Source organism: Rhipicephalus sanguineus, chromosome 1 (genome assembly GCF_013339695.2).
Source record: "Rhipicephalus sanguineus isolate Rsan-2018 chromosome 1, BIME_Rsan_1.4, whole genome shotgun sequence".
In the NCBI taxonomy this organism is placed as follows: Eukaryota; Metazoa; Arthropoda; class Arachnida; order Ixodida; family Ixodidae; genus Rhipicephalus; species Rhipicephalus sanguineus.
Genome location: NC_051176.1, coordinates 30,641,899 through 30,667,192, shown reverse-complemented (window position 1 = coordinate 30,667,192; position 25,294 = coordinate 30,641,899). Strand labels below are relative to the sequence as shown.

The 25,294-nt window shown below is 43.7% G+C and overlaps 1 protein-coding gene and 1 long non-coding RNA gene across 3 annotated transcripts in view; one reads left to right on the top strand and one right to left on the bottom strand.

The window, feature by feature from the left end:
- The window catches only part of LOC125757137 (uncharacterized), a 166,581-nt gene that overhangs the window by 102,458 nt on the left and 38,829 nt on the right, over window positions 1-25,294 (top strand). The window lies entirely within an intron of this gene.
- LOC119390128 (uncharacterized) lies at window positions 7,226-23,082 on the bottom strand. Of its 2 annotated transcripts, XR_005183228.2 has the most exons (6): window positions 22,771-23,082; window positions 22,623-22,708; window positions 17,898-18,062; window positions 14,539-14,636; window positions 9,494-9,614; window positions 7,226-7,425 (listed from the first exon to the last, which is right to left on the bottom strand). It is a non-coding gene; the product is annotated as an uncharacterized LOC119390128 (long non-coding RNA). The 2 variants fall into 2 exon arrangements; XR_005183229.2 differs by lacking the exon at window positions 22,623-22,708 and having other exon boundaries at window positions 7,228-7,425.

The window sequence follows — 25,294 nt, the reverse complement described above, 5'->3', positions numbered from 1 at the left end:
GTCCCTTTTGAGGATCCACATAATAGCTTGCGTGGACGTAGCTTGCCGAAAGCCAAACAAGGTGGGTGGAAATAGCTGGTGTTCATCAACATGCTCGATGAGGCGTGTCAGAACCACATGTTCTAGTGCTTTTCCCAGGCACGACGTAAGCGAGATTGGACGTAGAGTCTCAAGTTCCTGCTTTTTCCCTGGTTTTGGAATGAGGACTACGGCGGCTTCTTTCCACGTTTGTAAAAGTTCACCAGTGCGCCTAACATGATTGAATAGGTCGGTTAGGTTTTTGATCGACCGGTCGTCGAGGTTGCGCAGCATTTTATTAGTAATGCCGTCCGGCCCAGCCGCCGAGGTGGTTTTTATATCGGCGAGCGCAGCTCTGACCTCAGCATCGGTGATATCGGCATCTATGTTCTCATTTGCTTCGCCACTGTATTCTGCGTACTCAAGATCATCTGTTTCCGTATTAAAATAGCGGCTAGTGAGCTCTTGTGTGATCTCTTGATCCGACGCCGGATGCATCCAGAGGAGCTGGCTGACCTTCTTGGCAGTCGCCCCTTTGCTGTTGTCGGGATCCAGCAAATGACGCGAAACAAGAACCACGGGTTCTTCGAGCCGAGCTGATCGTTTAGCCTGTTGCACAGCTGCATCCACTGAGCCGAACGTAACTCTTGCGAGTATTTCTGCATAGGCGTGCGCAGGGTTCCCCATAAGGGGGGGCAAGGGTTCATCGCAGCGCCCCCCCACCCTACGGAGTCAATGTATGGGGCAGATTTTGCGCCCCCCCCCCCTCGTAGGTGACTAGAAGGGTCAACGTACGGGGCAGATTTTGCGCCCCCGTCTTAGGTGATTAGGGGGGGGCGGCCGCCCCCCCTGCCCCCCCTCTGCGCACGCCTATGTATTTCTGTACTTTCATTTCAGCTTTAGCCAGGACCAGTTTAAGTTGACGGTCATGTTGGCGCTTCAGCCATTCCGCTTGGAGAGTTTGCTGTTCTTCCAAAAGTCTGATCAGCTTAGCGTCAGGTCTGGGGCCATCCTCTTCGGCGAGCGCGTCGGTCGTGACCTCTTCGGCATCCTGGAGGAGCTGCGTTGTCCATTCGTTTAAGTCTTCAATTTTTGTGATAGCCTGATGGTTCCGTTTGAATCGAAAAAGGTCCCACTTGGTATGTTTGATAAGTTTCTTCTTTTTACTGTATCCCGCCGCAGGTATTCTGATGTCCAAGACATATTGATCACTGCTCAAATTGAGTCCTGTGTTGGACCATGTCGCTCCCTCCACTTGTCGGACAAAGGTCAGATCGGGAGTGGTGTTTCGTGCCACGCTGTTGCCAATTCTTGTCGGCCGTGAAGGATCTGTGAGCAGGGTCAAGCTGTGGTTGTTGGCCTCATTTGCTATCGAGACGCCCTTCTTGATGTTATGGGGGTAGCCCCACGTGGTATGACTTGCATTAAAGTCTCCCAGAATGACAGCCTGGGCTTCTCCTGCTTCTTTCGTCACTTTTCGCATGATTGTTGGGAAGGGGATAGTACTGCATTTTGGCGGGCTATATACGTTAAGTATATAGAGGCATTTATGCTTTCTGTTCTTGGGCATGGGTTGAACAAACGTGTAGTGCAGATTTTCTATTTCCAAGTCCATTTGCATTGCAGCAATGTTACGATGTACTGCAATGGCTGTTATGTTCGATTTTTTGCTTCTCGGGAGCTCAATAAAGCTGGTATAGCCAGTAATTTTGACAGCCGATTCTGTTTCTTGTAACGCGATGACATCGACCTCAGGGTCGAGGTCTGCCATTGCGAACTGCAGCGCTGCTCTCTTTTTGACAAACGATCTGCAGTTCCATTGAAATATCCTAACTTGTTCTGCCATCATTTTCGTGGCATACTATGAACCTGGCTTCGGCCGCATCGTTGGGAATGCCGCGTCCGTTTTCAGGTCCCCCCGTTTGACTTGTAGACGCGATGGCTAGAGGTAGCGAGGTTGACGGTGTCTCTGTGTTGTAGCCCAATGTGCGTAGCACGTTGCGTATTTCGTTTTTGAGCATGTCGTGGAACGTATTCAGTGTTTCTTGCATTGCGCACTGCATAACGTTGAACCTTTCGTCTATGCTTTTCTCCAGGCTTGATATTGTTTGTTCTACTGCTTCGACTCGTTTCAGATCGCTTGCTGGTTCTTCGGTGGGTTCACTCTCGTCGATTAATTTCCTTTTGGGATTACGTGCCTGATCTACCTCCATAGTCGACTCCGCGTTCCTGTGTACGTATGCGGCCGTTTCTGTAACTGCAAGCGTTAGCCGAGCGGGCGTGGGATTTTCCAGCGCTCGAATCTTATTAGCAGCTTCTAATTGTTTTTTGAGCTCCTTAGCTTCTGCAACTAACCCCCTCACCATTTCGCTGGCTGCTCCGCCAGGGTCCGATCGGCTAGCCCCTTGGCCTGGGCTGGTCCCGTGGCCATGGCTGATGTAGTGACCGTGTGCTGCAACCCTTCCTCTGCTGGACGAGTGCTCTCGGGAGCCTGATTCGCCTCGAGATCTTTGAATGGCGCCCTCTCACTTGTGACGTCAGAGAGAGGACTCAGGTGCCGCTCTTAGCGCGCGCTCGCTACGTGAAGGCTGCTCGACGCTGCCGGCCGGGCTGTCCTGCTCGAGGTATTGACACATTACTGTGAAATTTCATAAAGCAACTTCGACTGAATGTTCAACCACAATGCCCAGCGAAATCGAACGGAGCTGCCGTCGGGAGCACGTTCAGTGTCGATCAATGTTGCGGAATGGGCGCCTCCTAGTGATGCAGAACTATCGGTAAATTGACTATCGATAGTATTGATAGTTCTTTTGAAACTATCGATAGTGTAAACAAACTATAGATAGTGCTACTATCGACAAAATATCGATAGTGCAATCGGCAGTACCATCGTTAATATTACTGTAGCGATATTACTGCCACGCGTGTTTATTGCTTTGTTTTGATGTATTCAGGTTTCACCCACAAAGACTGTTAGCAACGTTTGACGCAGACCACGCCGTAATGTTTGAGAAGCTTCACAATTGTTTGAGATCATTCCGTTAAGATTACGCGCCGGACGCGAATAGTCAAAGTTATTCAAGAGATTACGCGAGCACCAGCGATAATGCGGGACGGTTTGATGACTGATGTATAAAGGACGATGTGCTCCAACGATGATCAAATTACTCAACGGCTGACGACTGCTCCCGGCGCTATCAGTGCGTTGCATGTATCGCTTGTATTTTGAGTTTTGATTTTCTGGGCACAAGTTCGCCCAAATAAAGAGCTTCGTATTTCCCAGTCTTGCTGCAGCATTCTTCACCGTCACAACCACGTGACAATACTATCGATAGTGGTGTGAATAATGATGCGGTTGCTGGTCGGCCATATTGCCAAATTATTTGCGATAGCCTACTATGAGCTTCGCCTAATTTATGAGCAATTTTTGGCAGAGAAATTATTTATTTCCACAGTGAAAATGACGGACTATATCCATCAATAAATTTGTATCCAAAAGCAATGAGTTACAGCTTACAATTAACTTCATGATATTTTTTATTTTGAAATCATAAAATGCAATATCAATTTGAAGCCGCGCAGTCCCACCATATGTAAAGGCTTCCATTCCGCTACAGCTGAAAAGTTTCACATTATGATAATGTGTCAGCAAAGCACTCTGGTGAAGAAAACAAGCGTGTCAACTTTCTTGCCCTTGAGCCTGCTCCTCCGGCTCCACTATGTACCACGCGCGCGGGGAACCAAGTTTATTCTGCAGTGAGTCGGCGATGTTTTTATACTATTGATAGTACCATCGAATTTCTTACTATCGATAGCGCTATCGATAGTATTTTTGACTATCGATAGCTCGATAGTGACCCAGCTATCGATAGTATCGATAGTACCATCGATAGTTCTGCATCACTAGCGCCTCCATTCCGTTCCAATTCCATACCAGGGAACTTGCTACAGTTCCATTCAATTTCTCGGAATGAAAAAAACTTCGCCCATGCCCACTCCGGGAATGGCCAGGCATTTCAATTCCATTCCTGTAATTCCTCAACGTAGGAAAGGCATCTTGATAGTTTTGTCGAGTTAAAAATGAACACCTCATAAAGCTGGTGTCATCAGATGCATTAAGAACTACAAAAGTACGCAAAACATGTTACCATGGTCCAGGGACAGTAGCTTGGTGACATATCTGGGGCAGTACAAACATCCTAGTAATTCCCATAGGGGCAGTTCTCCCGCTACCTATATATATATATATATATATATATATATAGTAGTGGGAAAAGAATCACGCGGACCCCGATAGAATAAGGAATGAAGAAACTACGACTTTCGTTGATTCGGCACTGTATATTTTTACTAACGTTTCGTCTGGTGGACCAAACGTTAGTAAAAATATAGTGCCGAGTCAACGAAAGTCGTAGTTTCTTTCTTCATTCCTATATATATATATATATATATATATATATATACTACTTGCATGGTCAGCATCTTTGAACGAATGGTGATGTTTTAAAGTGATATTGAAGAGCAAAACGATTTTTCTCATATTAGGAAAGTACTCTTTCACGATACGAAAAGCACCACGCTTGCTGCGAGAAGACGCTTAGTACGCGAGAAAACGCGCAAAAACAAAATGTGGGTGGCGACGCCACCTTGAAGTTTCCGCACCATTCCCCGCGACGTCACATGTTTTGACGGCGCCTACTAGGGACTATGTAGTTTCTGATCGGTAAAAATGAAGTACATTGTCCTCCAGGGACGTAGCCAGAAATTTTTTCATGGGGGGGGGGGGGGGGGGGGTTCAACCATACTTTATGTATTTTCGTGCGTGTGCGTGTATATTGAAAGCAAAATTGAAAAATTTCGGGGGGGTTTGAACCCCCCAACCCCCACCCCCGTGGCTACGCCCCTGTTGTCCTCTGAGGGTGCTATAGACTTAACATACCAAGTTTGGGGTAATTTTGTTGAGCCAATGGCGCCAAAATAGGATAAATACACTTTGAAATCTGTGACGTCACGCGGGGAGGTTAAATTTAAAAATAAAGATTTGAACTTTATTTTCTCCTCTACTAATAAACCTATGATCGCGAAATTAACGACATTAGAGTTCTCAGAGCACAATTTATCGATCTAAACCGATTCATTGTTTCGCTTTGTGTCCCTTTAATATTGTTTAAGCTTAAATGTGTTAATGCTAAAATGACGACATAGCGTATTTTTATGCTGACAAAAGTAGTGCTCAAGAAGACTAAGAAGTTTTGCCACGCGTCTGGAGCGGTCAGGAATATGGAGAAAACTAAGATTTTGTTAATGGGGAACAAAAACCTCTAGATCTGCTGGTATTAGTTGGAACAGTGCACCGCTCGGGCACCTTCTGCCTCTGCATCGAATGCAGGACACTGGGCCACGCTGCTCGTCAGCACTGACGCTTGTCAAGCGCGCCTCGCAAGCACGTATGGGGTGAGGAGAACTTTCTGTGTTCGCCTATGCGCAGGTATGTCGCAAAGGTTATGTACGTGTGTCAGGCCCTAAACTGCTCGTGAGATAAAGGTCAGGCTGTGCGTAGAGTATTCGCCACTTTCGTGTGGGGGTACCAGTGGGAACCAACGTGCAGAGATAATTTCTTTCTCCCTTCAGTATCTGCTGGGATAATGCATTTGTTTGCACACTAACTTATGCCTCGGTTTCTCTTTTACAAATGGGCAGATCGTTCACACTTTTACACCACGCCTACCCTTGGCTCTGGCCAGGGCCGTACCCAGGAATTTCTTTCGGGGGGTGTTTTTGTGTAGAACGGCTAACTTTGGCAACTGGTAGTCGCTGTGAAGGCATGCAAGTATTTTAGTGCCACCCGAAAATTTAAAGCACCCAAAACTTTCGGGGAGGGGGAGGGGTTAGAACCCCCTCAACCCTCCCTTAACTACGGCCCTGGCTCTGGCTAACTAAAGGTGGACCTAGAGAATGCGTCGTGGCCTTCGACCTAGAAAAAACATGTACTCAGGCCTACACTGTTAAAAATTTTGCCCCTTGTTTACGTAAAAAGCTGAAGGTAAAAAGTTGCCGATCACTTTTCCGATTCCCAAATAGGGCGATTTCCGCAAACGGAGTCTCCCTAGATATCTTGTACGTATTGTCTCCTAGACACATTGTACGTAATGTCTTTTTAGGAATGTTGTACGTATTGTCATTGTCTCCTAGAAACATTGTACGTAATGTCCTCTTAGGAATGTCGTACGTTATGTCTCGAAGAAACGTACGTTGTACGTGATGTCACCTTAGGATTGTCATACGTAATGTGTCCTGGAAATGTACGTAATGTCTCTGAAAATGTTGCATGTAATGACTTGGAAATTTCGCACTACTGAGGAATATGAAATGTGCCAAATAGCGCACTTTGTTGCTTTACAGTCACCAAAGTGCACAACTTGACACCACACTGTACTTAAAAAGTTGTAATAATGGGTGCTATGTGGTGAAGAAAGTTTCGGTGCTTTACATGCATTTACCGCAATGGTTATCAACTGATGCAAGTGGCAGCTGCTACTTTGCTGCGAAGAAGTTGTTAGAGAGAGGAAAAACGCATTATGCAGTGATGGAGACGAAAATTTCCACTGGATGTTGAACACAACAGTCACAAAGAGATGCATGTACATATTGCCCCTGTTGAAACAAATGCCAGGCTACAAGTGTGCTACTTCAGTGAAAATTGAAGTGTTCTGGCACCACATACAAATTAATCGTACATAGTTTGGCTGTTTGAAGTCTAGGGTCTGACAACAGCTCGCCTGGTCGGGATGAAACTTTGGTGAAAACATTGTTGGACGCCAATCACAAAAAGTCTGGCAATCCCAAGAACAGATATTGCTATTCAACTTGAACAAGTAATTTGGCAGGGCAAATATAATGGCACTTGTAGCCTAATATATGTTACAACAGGGGCAACATGTGCATGCATGTCTTTCTCATGACTGCTGCATATAACATCCTGTGGAAATTTTTTGTCATTATTACTGCTTAACCTGTGTATCCTCTCTCTAACAACTTCTTCGCAGCAAAGTAGAAGCTGCCACTGGCATCAGTCAATAATCACTGCGGTAGCTGCATATAAAGCACCATAATTTTCTTCACCACAGAACACCCATTATTACAACTTTTTAAGTAAAGTGTGGGGTCAACTTCTGTGCATTGGTGACTGGAAAGCAACAAAATGCACTATTTGGCACATATATTTCTCAGCAAATGCAGAATTCAGTGTTTCCCACAAAGTGTGGGACAGCACATAGCTGTGGCAGGAAGCATGCATACATACTACTTCTTGCCAAGTAAACAGTGAACATCCAGCTGCTCTGAACGCATAAAGATGGGGTTTATTCTGCCAAACTGTACGAGTATACTGTTCGCATTCCGGCTCATCTGAAAAGAGAAGAAAAAAAATATATGAGGACACTTGAACCAAAAAAGAAGGCAATCTGTGCCGAAACTGAATTTTGCATCTACCTTGCAAAAACAAATGAGCCACACAGCAGCAGGTTTTTAATTTTGATGCATTCACAGCCCGCCCAAACTCATAAAAAAAGAAAAGGGCATGTGTACCCTAAACCCCTGCATGATTGAATAAATGTAGTGTTCACAGTAAAAAATTCAAATAACTTCTGTGCAGACAACATTAAAGACATGAGGGGAGACGTTAAGTTCAGTTGAAATGCTAGGTTACCATGTTGAGATAAGACATGTGTAACTGTTCAAGCAAAGGGTGCTCTTGAAAGCAAGAAAACAAAGCAAAAGTGAAAATCAGATTTTGCGCACTAGCTGTCGGACACGTGCAATGGCCGTGAACAGATTCGAACTGAGGCCGGCTGAGAAGGAGTGTCGGTTTTTGTCAAAAATGCCAAATTAAAAGAGCTAAAGAGGAGATAAAAACACGTTTTGTGACATTTAGCCTTTCTGCGTAAAACGAGGCACATGCAACATGAAATAAGCAAATCAAAATGTACGCAATGAGCTACTCCAAAGGTGCGCTTGTGAAACAAAGTTTCAGTTACCGTTCCCACATCACGCCAAGCAGTTTCAGGTGGACAGTGTTGCGAATTGTCCTTGGCTGTGGTGTTTTCACAAGTTAACTCGAAATGTAAGATGAGTGAGAGTCATAGGCAGCATCAACAGCCCAAGGCATTCGCTCAAAGGCAGGCACATCGATGCTGCCCAACTTTTTCTCACAGCTTAATGTGTTACACAATATTAAACACTTTCCATTTGGAGTTCATAAGTAACGCACGTCCCTGCTCGTCGGGATCCAGAAACTCAACACCTGACAATGGAATCGAGGTCGCAGATGCTCCTGTTTATCATAATGGGGACGTAGCTTTGCTCTCTACTTGCTTATTCCTTGCATTGTTGCAGTATGCAGCAAAGCTAGCTACACAACCTCTCAGGAGCATTTTGCATTTTGTGCACTGACATTGACATTCTGTCCTGCTTCCAAGCAACAGTTTGTCTCATTCAGAGTAACTTGATCAAACCGAGCACTCGATCGAAACGACCGCTAACAAAATAAACTACACCTCCAGCTTGTTCTCGCTCTCGGCTTTTTTCTGTTCCTGGCGACCCCGAGCTCGGATGCTTAGTAATGCAGCAAACGTGGCAAAGCACCTAGCACCGAGAATGAGGCAGCCTCTTACAGTGCGGAAAGTATGCTGTTGCAGCAATGAGAGAAATTAATGAAGAGTGATTTGGTCAACTTAAGCAATTTTCTTTGCTAATACTGTCTGCCCTCTTGTATATTGTCTGGTTACATAGCCACAGCAAATAGCACCATGTATGTGCTTTTCTGCTGATGTCAATATGACAACCTGCAGTCTGCTGACATACACAGTCATTCATGAAAGAGGGTATGCGAGAGTGTGGCCGACGCTCAGTGACAGCTGACTAGAATGCACAGTTTGCTGCATGAGAAAGCACATCTGCTCAAGCTGTCGGCTACTGGGGGTCAAAATAAGCAGGCATGGCCAGGAGGCGAATGCATGCCAGACCACCGCCTACAGCTGGTAGAACAGTCTCTAGCTAACATAGGGCTCTTATGTTCCTTTTCACAAAACAAAGCATCCCCTCATATTATGAACAATAGACGGGGTCGCACTGGTGCCCCTTGTTTATACAAAGAGATACGAGGAAGCATGCAAGCGAAAAAGAATTAGGAATAAGGAATGTGAATTTGACAACACAATTCTGCAAATATTGTTAGTATATCTGAAAATTGCTTTCACTTATCATAAAGGTTGTCTTGTTCTGTGTGAAAACAAGTGCTTCAACATTCCTTCAATAAAAATGTTTATGATGGATCTCCTCAGACTGACCATTTCAGGCTTGTTAACCTATATATTCAGCACACCCTTATTGAATATCAGGCCGTACACACGCAACCAAAATATAGCAGGGATTACAAGCTCATCAGCAAGTAACACCAGCAAAAAAGTTAACTTACATCTTCAGTGATTCAGTGCAATCGCTGTATCAGTTTCATTATCTTGCTGTCTGCAGCTGTCCTTGACTTGCGTCCATTTCCACATTTGCTGCCTCGCATCGGGTTGATATTGAACATCTCTCTGGAAGGCACAAAAATATGTCGTCTGGATATTCTGTTTGTTCCATAATACAATTATGAAGTCATTATCACATTTGTTCCTGCTTTCGAAACATCACAAGAATGTTTTATTTATAAGGAACTTTTTAATCATCTTAAGCTGCGATTAATACAGAGCCAATTGCCATGTGGCTTCAATGTTTTTTGGTTGACCCACCAGAATTCTTGAATAAAGTAAAAGTAAACAATATGAATATTACATCAAGGAACTCACCACGCAATTTTAAGATACAACAGTTCACTTGTGTGTACCTTTAACCTAGCTCTCATGTCTGTAGCTTTTCCAACATTTACCCTTTGCAGTTGTCGTCACTGCCATCAGCATGCACAGTGTGGTAACATATAAACATGAAAATTCAAAGATAGCACAAAGGTTATTTCACATCAGGATTAGTAAATGCAGTCACGAGAGATATTTTTCTCTTTCTTAGTAATCTTGCAATTTTAAAGGAGTACTGACATGAATTTTAAAAATTTTCGGGTTGTTGCTCTAAATGAAAGCACGGGTGTCGAGAACCCTAAAAAGAGTGTCGTGGTGCCTGGGGATGCATTGCATATATTTTTAATACCGCTTCTTTCAACCAACAGTTTCGGTTTCGGTTTCGAGAGGGCGGCTTCATAGTGACGTGTCAAGTCTGCCCGTGACGCCACGGGCAGACTGCAACCCACGAAATATGCACCTGCTGTCCTTTCCTGTCAATCGAACGTGGTTCATGGAGTGAACTGTCGTCCAGTGCCTCCGACAGCAATTTCTGTGATTTAGGCTGCATGCAGAACCCAGATTTCGCAAACCGAGTGAGCCGACTTGAAACGTCATAGGGCTCTCCATGCGGTGAAGCTGCCTTGCAGATGCTGGGAGATGAAAACTTTAAAATCAAACTTAAATATTTATATGTGTTTCCCGGATGCGGTGTGGGGAGAGCGTTAACACTACATGCCAAGGAAAACAAAAACGTCCGTTTTGCTGCACTTCAAAATCGTGTCAGTACTCCTTTAATACTATTCAATGAATTGGCCTTGATATCACAGTACTGAACACTGTTCATTTCCAAGCATTGAGTTTATCCATCTCATGCCTTTGTCTTACATGAACATAATATTTCTATGTCCCTTTTCTTGCTCTAAACAATTACATGTTACTTAATGTGCAACATAATCCGTTCATTCATGCCTGTGCAGAGACATATACGATGTTCACATATGTACAAACATCTAACTGCCATGTGGGCATAAGTCAGAATGCACTTTACATTCTGTGGTACCTTTGAAGTACTTCTGAAACCAAATGACTCGTTAAAATGTGACTGAAAAACAAAAAGGAAAGCACAGAACAAATGTCCAAGTAAAACAAGAAATGTAGTGTCATGCTAACCCTAGCTATGATACAAAATGAAGGCCTGAATGCTGTCATTACACAGTAACACTCAGGCTTCTAGGAATAATGTTTTTGCAGTATGCTAATGAAGACAATGGTGCTTAATGAATGCAAACCCTGGTTTCCCTGACATCTTAAAAAAGCACACAAAATCATTTGTCAAATCTGAAGCACTACTTATGAGGGGCCCTTCAAAATAAAATTGACACCTCAGAGCAGAGAAAACTGAAGATGATCTCTTTTGCATTCACCCTTGACACTTCTACGCCTTGCATATGCAGAAAAGATCACACAGTGCATAGAGGCCCTTGGCAATAAGATCTGATGATACGGAGTATTTTTGTTTCACTGAATCTTATCACTAATGTTAGCTTTTCAATTAATGTAGTTCATAATTACAACTAAAGTGAGGCTTTACTTGGCCACCTACAAAGCAAAGGACTCTCCAGAAAATTAACCTTTAACCCTTTGACACGCTATGTACACAATTGTGTGCACCACTTATTTTTGCCATTGGTAACGACTAGGGCTACTACAGAGCAAGATACCTTGGAAGTAAGCAGCGCGAAAAGCAAGACAACGCACACAGGGAGGAATTACAAGAAGCGCTGATCAAGATACGTTGAACAAGATACGTTGAGCTTTGGATCAAATGAACCTGCTGCATAATAAATTTGTGTTCATTTAACTTCATTTTGCAGTGTACTGTTGTATATTATCAGTTTGCTGAAGGCACTACACTGTTCAACGAGTCGTTCGAAGTGCTCCTTCCTGCGAGCCATGCCAAAAGTATAATTTTTCTTCACTCCAAATGAACATACACAAAAACAAATTTGCACTATATTTTTGGCGTAAGATTTCATTCTATTAATGTAAGAACGAAGCATGAATGACTTTACAATAGATAATTATTACAATTGAATTATAATTACTATAACACACATAAATTAATGCATTATGACATTATTTTTGTTGCAATAGAATATCGAGTGCCTTGAAATGATGTATCAATTTGACGCATTTACAGACAGTTTTTCATTGGTGGCGTCTCAAAGGTTTAGAGAACATGGAAATATTTCACCCTGTTTCTGTACAACACAATACGAATAGAACCAATGCAGTGATAAAGTTAGATAATGAACAAAAGTTATTTGCAGTCAAAATGTTATGAACAGCACATATTTAAGACTTGGCAACTACTGAAGCTTGCAATTATGCACTACCAAGAACAAAAGTCCACAGAAGTTCACATGCCCTTTTGCTTTAAACACTGTGCTTCACAGACGGAGGGAGCTTGCATTATGTATAGTTCAGTAGAAAAGTTTTTGAAGTGCTTTATAAAGAATAGAACTGCACGCTGAAAAGAAGTTAGTTGGACGGCTTGATGGGAAAAAACACTTTAACTTGTTTCATTCGTTCTGAGCATCGTACTTCACCAAGGAAGGTGTGAAAAATATGATAAAAAAAGCAAGCGAAAAAGGCATCTCAATGACAGACAGTGACACAAGAAATCAGATTCTATTGAGACATTTTTTGCCCATCTTTGGGTGCCTGTTCCTCATGAAAGTGAGGTCGGCTGCAGCCATTAGCAAGACATAGCTTCAGGTATGCTTTTTCCCATTTCTCTTTACTAATGCAGCTATTGATATCATATATCCTTAGAAAAAATTGAAATGCACTATCAGCAACGTTGCTGTGTTCACGAGCTCATCAGAAGAGAAGCTGGTGTCATCCAAAGATGACAAGAAAGCGACAGGAATGGTTCAAGTGATCACAGGAGCAACTTGTAAGCAGCACAAAGCATGTGACTGGAAGTCTGAGATTTCGATTGTAGAGGCTGTAACGAAGCATAAAAGCCTTGGCTCTTTATTTGAGCCCAAGGTATAAATGGTGAGTGTCCTTCAGACGATATTTTTTTTGGGTACATGTCACATCACGCTGATCCAACCGGCCACATTCTCTGTGACCCAGAACAGCAGGGTGAAGTGTGCCCAACTGCACGACTGTTTGCAAAGAGCTGTGAAGGTGCAAGCTATGCTGCAGGCAAGTTGCAACATTGTGTGTTTGAACAATATCACAAGCACTTGCTATTACATACTCTTTCCTGCCTTGGTGTTCCTCACATATAGTGCCATAAGTTTCTCAGTTGGATGAGTAAAATAGCGCACACTTAGACAGGGACAGAGTAAGCAACATGACACAAGCGCTAACAACAATTGTTTATTTGAAATAGCAGAGGAAGTCTTATGTAAAGAAACAGGTGAAGTGAGTGCGCCTGTCACGCAGGCATGACTGCAAGCCATCTGAAATCGGTACAAAGGAATACAAGTTCCTTTTCGGGCAAACTAATATAAGGCATTCTAACACATCGTGTGCCTAACCACTGAGTCATTTCGGCTTCAATCATCTCATGGACTAACTTTTTACTTTTGACAATCACATGAACTTTATCGAATTCCTGCTGACATCCACATGTCGCACTGCATAGCTAGAAGACCGTCCTTGTACTTTTCTTGATTGCCACGGTGCTCTCTGAAATTATCATTAAGGTAGAATATCTCACTTGAAAAGGATCATTACACTGCAGCAGATTTAGTATTTCTAGCAAGGAGCTAGAAATAGATTTTTGCCATGCTGATTTCTCAGATATAATAACACACAGAGGGCATTCACTTTTGTGTTTTTGCGCTAAAGAACAGGTCGCTTACTGGAAGCTGGTTATCCGAGAATCAACAGGTAGCAGTGGTCGAAATTTTACTTCACGAATTATCTGCCCGCACCATAGAGTGCATTGTTGTGTAGCGCTTTACATGCATGATATTGTGCATAATCTCAAGAAGATTGCTGGTCGCGCTGATGTATCTGTTGTGTTTAGTGCCCCTCAAAAACCTTTCAGCCTTTGCAATAGTAGTGTTCCTAGGAAGGAGCTACTAGCGACATGCTCAAAGAAACAGATGTACGTTTGTTAGATGCATTGATCATGCTGCGTATCGGATCCCACTGCATTATGGAAAGTTCTACATTAGCCAGTCCGCTAGATGCCTTAACGATCGTTTGAGAGAACACCGTTGTAATGTACAAAAGCACAAAAACGGTCACCTAGCTATGCAACTGTAGCACGTGTGAATGTCAGCCTGAATTTGATGAAGTTGACGTGATTGTGAACAGTAAAGAAAATGCAGTCCGTGAGATAATAGAAGGCAAAATGATTGAGAAGTTAGGCACACGGTGTGTTAGCATGCCTTTTGTTAGCTTGCCCGTAAAGGAGCTACCGATCCTTTGTGCCGATTTCAGATCGTTTGCAGTCATGCCTGTGTAACATGTGCACTCACCTCACACAATTCTGTACACAAGTCTTTCTCTGCTATTTCAAATATTCATCTGTTGATAGCGCTTTTGTCGTGCTGCTTACTCTGTCTAAGTGTGCGCTATTTTACTCACATTACGTACCAACAAGCCCAAGCTACTCTTCTCGAACTGCCCATTTGTAGAGAAGGAAACCAATGCCTACCACTTAATATGGGCTTGTCCAGACCAGAGGAAGAATGTTCCCATCTTTCACAGCAAGCTGTCCACTGCTTCAGTTCCTTGAACAGTCAGTCGTCTATGCTGGGTACATGCATTACAGATGCCACAAAACATTCCATAACCTGCACACAATAGAGGCCTTACAGTACACAAGTAGTACATATAAAACATGATGGCTTAACACAGGTATCTGTTGATACACCAAAACTGTCCATGAATGATGAGCTTAGGATGCATTAAGAGCAAATATTAGTGGAGTAATAGATTTTTGCAGACAATTTTAATTATGCGTTACATGTCAAGCTTTCCCACACTGGCGTACTAAAATAGTATGAAGAATACAGTTTGCCGAATAAGCAACTTGCACAGAAAACTCCATCAGCACTATCATCACAATATTAAATAGATCAGTGTATGCTCTATGTACACAATGTATGGTAATGAGCCACCCTTAATGTACGACATCATGAATGTGAAGATTTCAAGATAGCTGAAGACTTAGTAGAAGTGTAAGAGCACCACAGGTTACAGCAAAGATTGAGCACTGTGTTGGCTTTTCTGTCTCCTCTGCTGCTCTTGCATGGTTTTAAATCTTGGGTATGTTTTGCCAACATGCCCAGTTTTGAACTCTTCAAAAAAAACCTTGTTGCACTAAAGTCAATTCATATGCAGGGCTCGTGCTGTGCCCTACAAGTGTCTGTTCAATTCAATGAGCCCTTAATTCACTATGTTTCTTTTGTCCTTTCATAGCTATAGGGTCTCGTCCCGGTAGACTTGATGGCTTCAGGTAGCATGCAAGGATTCATTGGCCAGCTGCCAGCTCGTAAAGAGTTCTACAAGACGCCAGGATGGCCAAAAGTAGCACTAGCATGTACTTCATCTTTGTGGAACAGCGCTCACGAGACGACGACGAAGTAAAAGAAGGCACAGGACAGGCGCTGACTCGCAACTAAAGTTTATTAGGAAAGACACGCATATATATAGGTGATGTGCAACAACAAAACAACAACTAAAAAACACCAAAAGCGAAAAAGTCCCAAACAAGTCTCAGGCAAGTAAAAGCAAACAAATCAGGTATACTCTGCACGTGCTGCAAAGGTATGAAAATTCTGAGTCACTCAGCGAAATCGACGGCATGCTAACGCACATATCTCCTTTTCTTCTAATGTGGAACGCCTCGATCACTTCCCTTGCTACCTGTTCTTTATGATGCGATAAAATCATTGTGTCACAGAAGAAGGGTGCGCAGCCGCATTCGTGCCAATGAGCGGCGAGAGAAAATGGCTTCTTCTGTGACACAAAATTCTTCTGTGACACAATGATTTTATCGCATCATAAAGAACAGGTAGCAAGGGAAGTGATCGAGGCGTTCCACATTAGAAGAAAAGGAGATATGTGCGTTAGCATGCCGTCGATTTCGCTGAGTGACTCAGAATTTTCATACCTTTGCAGCACGTGCAGAGTATACCTGATTTGTTTGCTTTTACTTGCCTGAGACTTGTTTGGGACTTTTTCGCTTTTGGTGTTTTTTAGTTGTTGTTTTGTTGTTGCACATCACCTATATATATGCGTGTCTTTCCTAATAAACTTTAGTTGCGAGTCAGCGCCTGTCCTGTGCCTTCTTTTACTTCGTCGTCGTCTCGTGAGCGCTGTTCCACAAAGATGAACGCATACCAACTCGCTCAAGCTTCCATTCTTATGCTAGCATGTACTGTTGGGATTACACACTGAGGTGCTCAATGGGATGGATGGGACAATGACCACTGTTGCAGCTCCATTGGAGCATCAGACGCACTATCCAAAGGTTACAGATTCGGTCCCTGGCAGGAGCAAGTGTCTCTTTTGTTGACTTTAATTCCTTTCAATTTATGTAAAAATTACCACACTACAGTCAAAAACTAAAATAATCTCCCCTATGCCTTCCTTGGCTTCATTGTCTGTCTGCATTAGTAGGTTGTGTCTAACAAGAAAAAGTAGCCCTTGATCCAGTGCCCTTGTTTCGTCTGTTCAATTTCGTAGTGCTTGGCACGCCACAAAATCAGTATAACCACACTGTCCAGAATTCTGTGATCAGAAAACATGTAAACATATCAGATAAACTAAAGCAGCACTGTCATCCCTTTCCCTGATTGATACATCTTGGTTTTTTATACTGCAAATAAGACCCCACTTCTGGCTTCATGCTTCTTTAGCAAAGTACAAAGGAAAGCGAAAACTACGGTACCACAAGATCAAGTAATGTTCTTGATACACCATCACATCCCAAGCCACTTGTGATACGAAGTTTTTGCAATGATGCTACTCCACTATTAAATAAATTGGTATTAGAGAGAACATGTTTAGTTCATCAAACAAATATATGTAATGGCAGGACTAATAATCGACATGTTTCTTCCCAGGCAAACACAGCAACAAGCAGAGCATACGCTACCTTAATAAGCTTAGTTGAACTGACACACACGTCTGTCAATTATAATTTATATAGACATGCTGTACTACTTCCAATTAAGCTTGCAGTTATATGCACACTTACTGTTACTACCAGCACATAATATGATTCAGTCAAATGCATTGCCTTCTTGTAAGTTTTCTGCAGAACTAAATCAATGTTCTCAAACATATGGCCCGTATATCTCTAGCCAGCGGCCCAGCCTGCATATGGCTGTCCTTGTCCGATATTTCCTTTCATTTATTTAATATATACGCTCCTGAGCAACTCTGGCGAGACTGATCTAAGCATTTTTTCGTAAGGCACCTCATGTGGTTACAATACACTTAAACATAACGGTGAAATGAAAACTCGATACTTCACTATCGGCGTATTGATTTCGGTCCTTCTATAGACTATTTTACTGATGGTTTTTGGTGCCCACGTATTGGGCTGTTAACTTTGCTGTTTTGTATCTTGAATTAAACAAACAGTGCTACAGTACAACGCGTGCGCATGAAAACGGTTGGGTTGGTGCATTGGACGTTATGTGACCTTGTTAATTCACGTCGCTATATAAAAAATTAAAAAAAACTGATTTAACAGCATTTGTGGCCGTGCCCATGTGTCTTATGTAAAACCGTCTATGTATCAGTGTCGATATGTTTCTCAAAACCTGACATCAAATCTCCTTTAGAAATGACAAATATAGTTAAACACGCTATCGGAGAGTAGATGAAGAAAACGAGAACGAGGCTGCACTTGCTTGCGAGCGGGTCGGTGAACTGTTTTTCGCTCCGAGCTGTACATCTGCATTCATTTTACATTCTGTAAATAAACGCGTTCAATCGTCACAATTGTGGTGCAGGTGCAGGGTATACTTTTGTGAAAAGCCGTACGTCCAGCGACCTCACCTCCGTCGGCCACGCCGGCTTTCCAGGTGGTAGAGATGAAAGGCGAGGCCGGTGAGATGATGACCAAGGCCGACGCGTGGTAGGCAGATCAAGCTGCGCACAGGCGGGTCACTCCGATGTTCGGCCGGTAGGCGTGCCGCTCGGAAGTTGGGTTCGTGGGCCATTCTGTAAATAAACGCGTTCCATCGTCAACAATATGGTATATGGGAAAGGCCGTCTTTGAAATGGCAACGTTAGTTGACAATTTTTTTCATGCCCCTTCCCCTCCCCATCTTTTCCCCTCTCAGTTTTTCACTGCCCCCACCCTTGCGGGAGACTAAAAAATTTCGCGACTGCGGCCCTGCGGCTGAAGCGAGTTCGGGACCCCTGAAATAAGTGCTACGCGCCCCAACCTGTATTAATAGTAGTATGTTTTATATTGTTTACTATTTTCAGTGTATATTACCAAGTTTTTTCATATAACTGTCTCAAAACCCCCTATGTAATGCCCAAATGGGCCTTTAGGGTATATGAATAAAAAAATGAAAAAAAAAACCTTGCGCAGCCAGGTTGAAATTCTCACCATAGAAGAATTATGCTATTGGTCATGGATTGATCAAGCGCAGCACAGTAGGGTGATTCCACGAGAGATCGAACATGCCTGTCCGGTCGCAATTCTTGTTTTGCCTGGGTTTTTTATATGTTATGTGGGCACGTTCAAAGTGCACGGAACCGAAAATTTTATTTCCAAGAAACGCTCCCAGTGCACCAAAAAATTATTTGAAGGTGGCGGCGCGGGCCTCCTGTTTTTGCTCACTGCAATGTTTTCGGATTTCACGGCCGAATTTAGCGCGAACTATAAATGATGTGTCGAAAAATTTTTTGCTGGTTTTAATACGCATTACTGTGAATTACATCCATGCTTTTTTTATGCTGTCCTCAAAAAGAAGAAAATGTGAAAAAATGGCAAACACGGCCGAAATCAAAAAAGGGTCCTAAGTTTGAGGCGCCTTGGCGCCTTTGCTATTACAAACAGAAACTTGAAAACAATGTCAAATATAGAAAAGAGCATTTGCAACATTTATACGGAAAATAATTTTCCTACAGGCAGCGCAAAAATGAAAAATATAGTTAAAAGAGCGAGTTTTTTCAAAAAAGTACATTTTCAAAAAATAAAATTAAAAAGACCCCGGTCTCAATTTTGATGAGAATTTTTTATCGAAGAGCGCTTATGTCAGTGAACACACGGTTTTAATATCATATGTCCTCATTTGCTTTGTTTACGAGATATATCTGGCCAAAATGACCCTTGCTGTGTGTGCTCACTTCAGTGCGACTGATGGTTGTTATTAGCTTGCATTGTGCGTAAATCTCAGCTTTAATTATTCTGCTGCAGCAAAACCTTGCTGTGGTGGCTTTTCGTCAAGAAAAATGTTTTCTCAGATTTTATTTGTGTCTAGCGTGTGCAAAAAGTGGGCTGCTGCCGCCCTCTAAATGGCTAACGTGTAAACAGTTTGCAGCCTACAACCTCGCCTAGAATCATCAGAGGAAAGATGGGCGCGCCTGTTCAGGATATCAATCGCTTCTTCTTCCTGAAGAAATGCCTGGTCTACCTCATCGCGGTTAGATGTAGACAAGTTTTCCTTGAGGAGCGTAAAGCAACGCAAGCAGACTTCGCAGGTGTCGCGAAGATCCTCAGCCTATGAGGATCTTCGCTTCTGGAGGTAAGCAACAACAAAAAGAGCAAAGAAAGAAAATTTGCGCAACGAAAATTTTCCTCAGCAATCTTCTTTTTGTGAACGCGTAAATAATCGGCCCAGAATAATAGGACCTAGCCATGGGCCGTGGGCATCGCGTGTAGTGAACAGCTAGACCTAGAGCAAGTCGAAGCGTTTATACTGAACGGCGCCGCACAAATTATCTCACATCTGCGCAGCTGTCATGAATGCGTTTCCAGAACTGCTCACGGTTTAACATTTTATGACTAAGGGTGTCTAAGCGCTTTGGGCTGTAATAATTAGTTTGTAGGGCACACTCATTGTCAAAACTAAGGGTAATGTCCGTCTGGCGCCACCTATGACCTCTGCTGTCCTCGACGTGGGAAAGCACTTAAGTAAAGTAGCAACAAAACATCATCAATTGGGCAGCTTCGGCCACTCATGGCTTAATCATGCCGCACCGCACATTTTGGCTGTTGAAACGTTGAGGTAAAGGTCGAGATGACAGAGGAAGACGTTATCTACGACGCTGAAAACATGTGATAGCGGGAAGTGAAATAAACGGCTCGGAAATGATTGAGCTAACTTTTTACAAAAGTTGTTTAGGCACAGTGTGCGTCGAATGGGGAAGATGGTTAGAGCGTACAATGCACGTAATGAAAGGGAAGCAAGCAGGCAGTGAGAAAACAACTGCAATACAGCGCGCCTGCTGATTGTGGCATTTAGTTACAGATTAAGTTGGCCTTCGCTGCATAGAGATGCTTTATTCTGTGTGCAAGGAGAGTTTTGACAAAGTGACCTAAACCATGTGTTCGCGGTGTCTCGCGTTCTTCTGATTAGCGAATACAGGCGGGGTAAGTTGAGGTTATAAGCTGCAAACTGCGTACGCGTTAGGCCTTTAGAGAGCGGCAGCAGCCCACCCCCGCATACGCTAGACACAATTAAAGTTTGAGAATACATTTTTCTTGACGACAAGACACCAGAGCAAAGTTTTACTGCAGGAAAATAATTAGAACTAGATTTACGTGCGATGCAAGCTGATGACAACTATCAATCGCACTGAAGTGAGCGCACACAGCAAGAGTAATTTTGGCCCGTTAAATCTCATGAACAAGGAAAATGAGGACGTACATATTAACATGGTGTTTTCACTGACATAAGCGCTCTTCGATAAAAAATGTCATCAAAATTAAGGCCTGAGTTCTTTTATCTTTTGAAAATGTACTTTTTTGAAAAAAACTCGCTTCTTTAACTATTTTCTTCTTATTTTGCGCTGCCTTTCGGAAAACGATCTGCCGCAAAAATGTTGCAAAGGCTCCTTCAAATACTTGACACTTTTTTGAAGTTTCTGTGTGAAATAGGAAAGGCGCCAGGTGCATCAAACTTAGCAAACTTTGTTGATTTGGACCGGGTTTGCCACTTTTTTTCACATTTTTTTTCCTTTTGAGGACGGCATAAAAAAGCATGGACACAGTAATGCATATTAAAACCAACAAAAAATTTTCGACACATTATTTATAGTTCGCGTTAATTCGGCCGTGAAATCCGAAAACATTGCAGTGAACAAAAACAGGAGGTCCGCGCCGCGACCTTCAAATATTTTTTTGGCACGCTGGGAGCGTTTCTTGGAAATAAAATTTTCAGTTCCGTGCACTTTGAATGTGCCCACATAACATATAAAAAACCCAGGCAAAACAAAAATATCGACCGGACAGGCATGTTCGATCTCTCGTGGAATCACCCTTTAGAAGGCGGCAGCAGCCCACTTTCGCACACGCTAGAAGCAAATAAAATCTGAGAACACATTTTTCTTGACGAAAAGCCACCAGAGCAAGATTTTGCTGCAGTAGAATAATTAAAACTGACATTTACGCACAATGCAAGCTGATAACAACCATCAGTCACACTGAAGTGAGCACACACTGAAAGGGTCATTTTGGCCAGTTATCTCGTAAACAAAGCAAATGAGGACATATGATATTAAAACCGTGTGTTCACTGACATAAGCGCTCTTCGATAAAAAATTGTCGTCAAGATTGAGACCGGAGTTTTTTTTATTTTATTTTTTGAAAATGTACTTTTTTGAAGAAACTCGCTTCTTTAACTATTTCTTTCTTTTTTTGCGCTGCTTGTAGGAAAATGATCTTCCGTGTAAATGTTGCAAAGGCTCTTTTCTATATTTGACATTGTTTTCAAATTTCTGTTTGTAATAGCAAAGGCGCCAAGGCGCCTCAAACTTAGGACCCGTTTTTGATTTCGGCCGTGTTTGCCATTTTTTCACATTTTCTTCTTTTTGAGGACAGCATAAAAAAAGCATGGATGTAATTCACAGTAATGCGTATTAAAACCAGCAAAAAAAATTTTGGACACATCATTTATAGTTCGCGCTAAATTCGGCCGTGAAATCCGAAAACATCACAGTGAGCAAAAGCAAGAGGCCTGAGCCGCCACCTTCAAATATTTTTTTGGCGCGCTGGGAGCGTTTCATGGAAATAAAATTTTCGGTTCCGTGCACTTTGAAAGTGCCCACATAACATATTAAAAACCCAGGCAAAACAAAAATTGCGACCGGACAGGCATGTTCGATCTCTCGTGGAATCACCCAGTAGATGGTGACGCAACCAGCGATACATACGCTTCTGAGCAGCTTGACAAGCGTTTTGTGTCTATCTGCGCCCCGTCTACTGCATTGTAGTTGCTTTGCACGTTAGTTCATTATTACCGATGCATTTTATTCACAGAAAATGTACGAGGCGACCAGTGCGTTTAAAAGCAGGCGAATTTTTATGGCGGCAGGCGATTGAACAATCGGTTCAAGCGATGACCTCGCGATATTAACATTTGGGGTTTTACGTGCCAAAACCACGATATGATTATGAGACACGCCGTAGCGGAGGGGCTCCGGAAATTTTGGGGATCTGGTTTTTTTTTAACGCGCACTGACATCGCACAGCACCAGGCTTAAATGACACAAATAGAGCAACTACTAGAAGTGTATAACAAAACATCACAGAAAAGCAGATACTACCTGTAGCAGAATCCATACTTGCCTATCAGACAACTTTTCTCGTACATCATCACTGCTGTGTGAACACGCCACCCGGGCTGCCTTGCCTGCATAAATGTCGTCACACAATAAGATCACATAGTTACGCAATTTGGCGATTTGAACTCACCTAGGCATCCGCTGAGGCGCACGCTTGTGCTTTACAGTCGCCGTCGTCGTCAGACAAGGCACTGGGCGGTGGACTGTCTGAGTAGATGCACTCGATTGAACCACGCAATAACCGTGAGTAACCAAGAAACGTGGAAAGCACGCCGATCACGCAGCGCTGAGCGCGCAGACAAAGCGACGAGCCCGTTGAGGCTACGACGACACACCACAGAACACCAACACAAAATCTTGACACACCTTTGGCCGCCCATTCCATCCCACACGCGATACACTTCCAGTCGACGACTGACAACGATGATTGGCACACATAATATCAATAGACCTTATGCAAAATTGCTGCCATCTGTCGGAGGTTTGACGAAACTACTGATTCGGCGCCATGTTGGAGGCTTGTGTCCGAATCGTATTGCTATCGCTGCTATTGGCCTCGAGGCCCACCACTGGAAACGCCGGCGCCACCGTCGGCGTGACGTGCTTGGCAGGATCACGTGGTCTCAGCGGCCGCGTGGGCTGCTTGTGGCGCACTGCCGCGTGCTTTGAAAACGAGTTTCAAGACCCACATGCGCTGCGGTCTGTTCAAATTCGGAAGTTTTCTCTCATTTTCTACTCAATTGAAACCATTGTAATAGAGTGGCTGCCTCCGAAGGCGACGAACATGGGGCTCTACCGCTCGGTGCCGCAGTGCCGCGCTTACGCAAAGGAGCCCATGGTGTCAGCCTGCACTGGTAACTGCGAGACAAGAAACAGCGTGAAGCATGGGTTGTGAAGCTAAGAACCGGCAAGTAGCCATCCGCTACGAGTCTTGTGTGCAACAAGCACTTCCGCGACGAAGACTTTTGTTACTGCGTCGGGCCTGCGATGTTCGGTGAGTAGCAGACAGCGCGCACAGAGACGATGGCTCGCGCGCGCTTCCCGCCGGCAAATGATGCTTATCAGCCACAGGATGGTAAAAGCGCTACCTTTTAGCACGTGCGATGCCATCTCAGAACCTTCCAATGCGACCTCTTGATCGTCGGCCCCGTGCTCAGCGTCCACAAAATCGGCTGCAGATGCGCAGGTCATTGTTTAGATACGTTGAATTAAAAAAAAACGCACAGGGTCCCTTATGCATTCGTTAAAGATGACTAGAAGGCGAAAGCCATCTTCTTCTTGTCAGTCGATGTACTTCTCCCGCGCCCCCCCTCCAAAAGCGTTCTGCACCTAACGCTGTTTTGCACGGCCTCCGTGACCGATCACGGAGGCAATGCAAAGCGACCATGACGTGTGAATACGTCATCATGTGACGTCATCACGTGACGTCACATTACGTGACACCATCACGTGACGATTATTTTTGCATCACTCGTGTTGACGCCGCCGACGCGGGACGCCGACGGGCAACCTTCCCATTTGATGAGGCATGCATTGCTTCATAAGCTACATAAATTTTGCATTGCCTCCGTGATCGGCCCACCGATGATCGGCCCACAGGCCAACCCCATGTATTTTCTTGGAGCCTCATTTATTTACGTGGGAAAGATGCCACCCTGTTGGCGTTAGACACGACATTGCTTCCAAAATTGCTGGGGTACTCGCCAAATAATTACTATCCTGTTTTACGGCTGCTGGTTGCTGCAATACCTTCTATTTTATTCACCGCTATTTCATGTTCATGTGGGTCCTAGTTCACAGCCGACGTTTGCAGAACAAGACCAGCAAACGTTACTGTATTTTCTTTCTTTTCCTAGGCGTCGCATGCTACTACATGCTGGGTCTCGTAGACTGGTTCTCCTTCCACCAGCAATCTCGAAGTGGTGAAGCTTTGGTCTATGAATTTGTTGGTGACAGAGAGCGGCAAGTTCACTGGAATGCAAACGGAACGATAATTAAGGAGCATTAAAAAAAGGCGTCGCATTTGCTCACGTTTTGTGTGAGCACCAAACGAAACGAATGCGCTGAATAAAGAAACAGAAGCAGCGGCATTTGCCCGCTGAGAAGACCGATCAATACGCAGTGCGAGACAACTTGTCAAATGACATTGAAACGTACCCGAATTTAGACCGAAAAAAAAAAACACTGAATCGTCGGGGCGGCAGATCACAAAGTTGCCATGCGCACCGAAGCCACAGTTGTAAGGAAATTGTTTTTGAACTGCTTTGATAGCGTCCGCGCAACAGTAGTTGCTTGTTTACTCACAAATTCTCATATTTTGCGGCCTAAAGTTCACAGCGCGGTGCCAAAACGCGCTCGTAGCAAGAGCGAAACCATCAGTACGAACATACATGCAGACGATCATACATGCAGAGGCACCATCAGTCGTCGCGAACCCGTGCGATCGCTGGCTTGAGGCTTCTTTCTGTTATGCTCCGTTTGGTTATACAGGCAGTCTACTCTAACGAGATATTTCACATAGTTTGCACTCAGCCAGTGACTACCTTTCACGCAAGAAGCCGGTTCAGGGGTCTGCAACGCGGTGACAGCGTGAAGCGGGTGCTCGGTTTTCTGCAAAGAGACAGCGACTCTAGACTATCTTGTGCTTTCAGTTC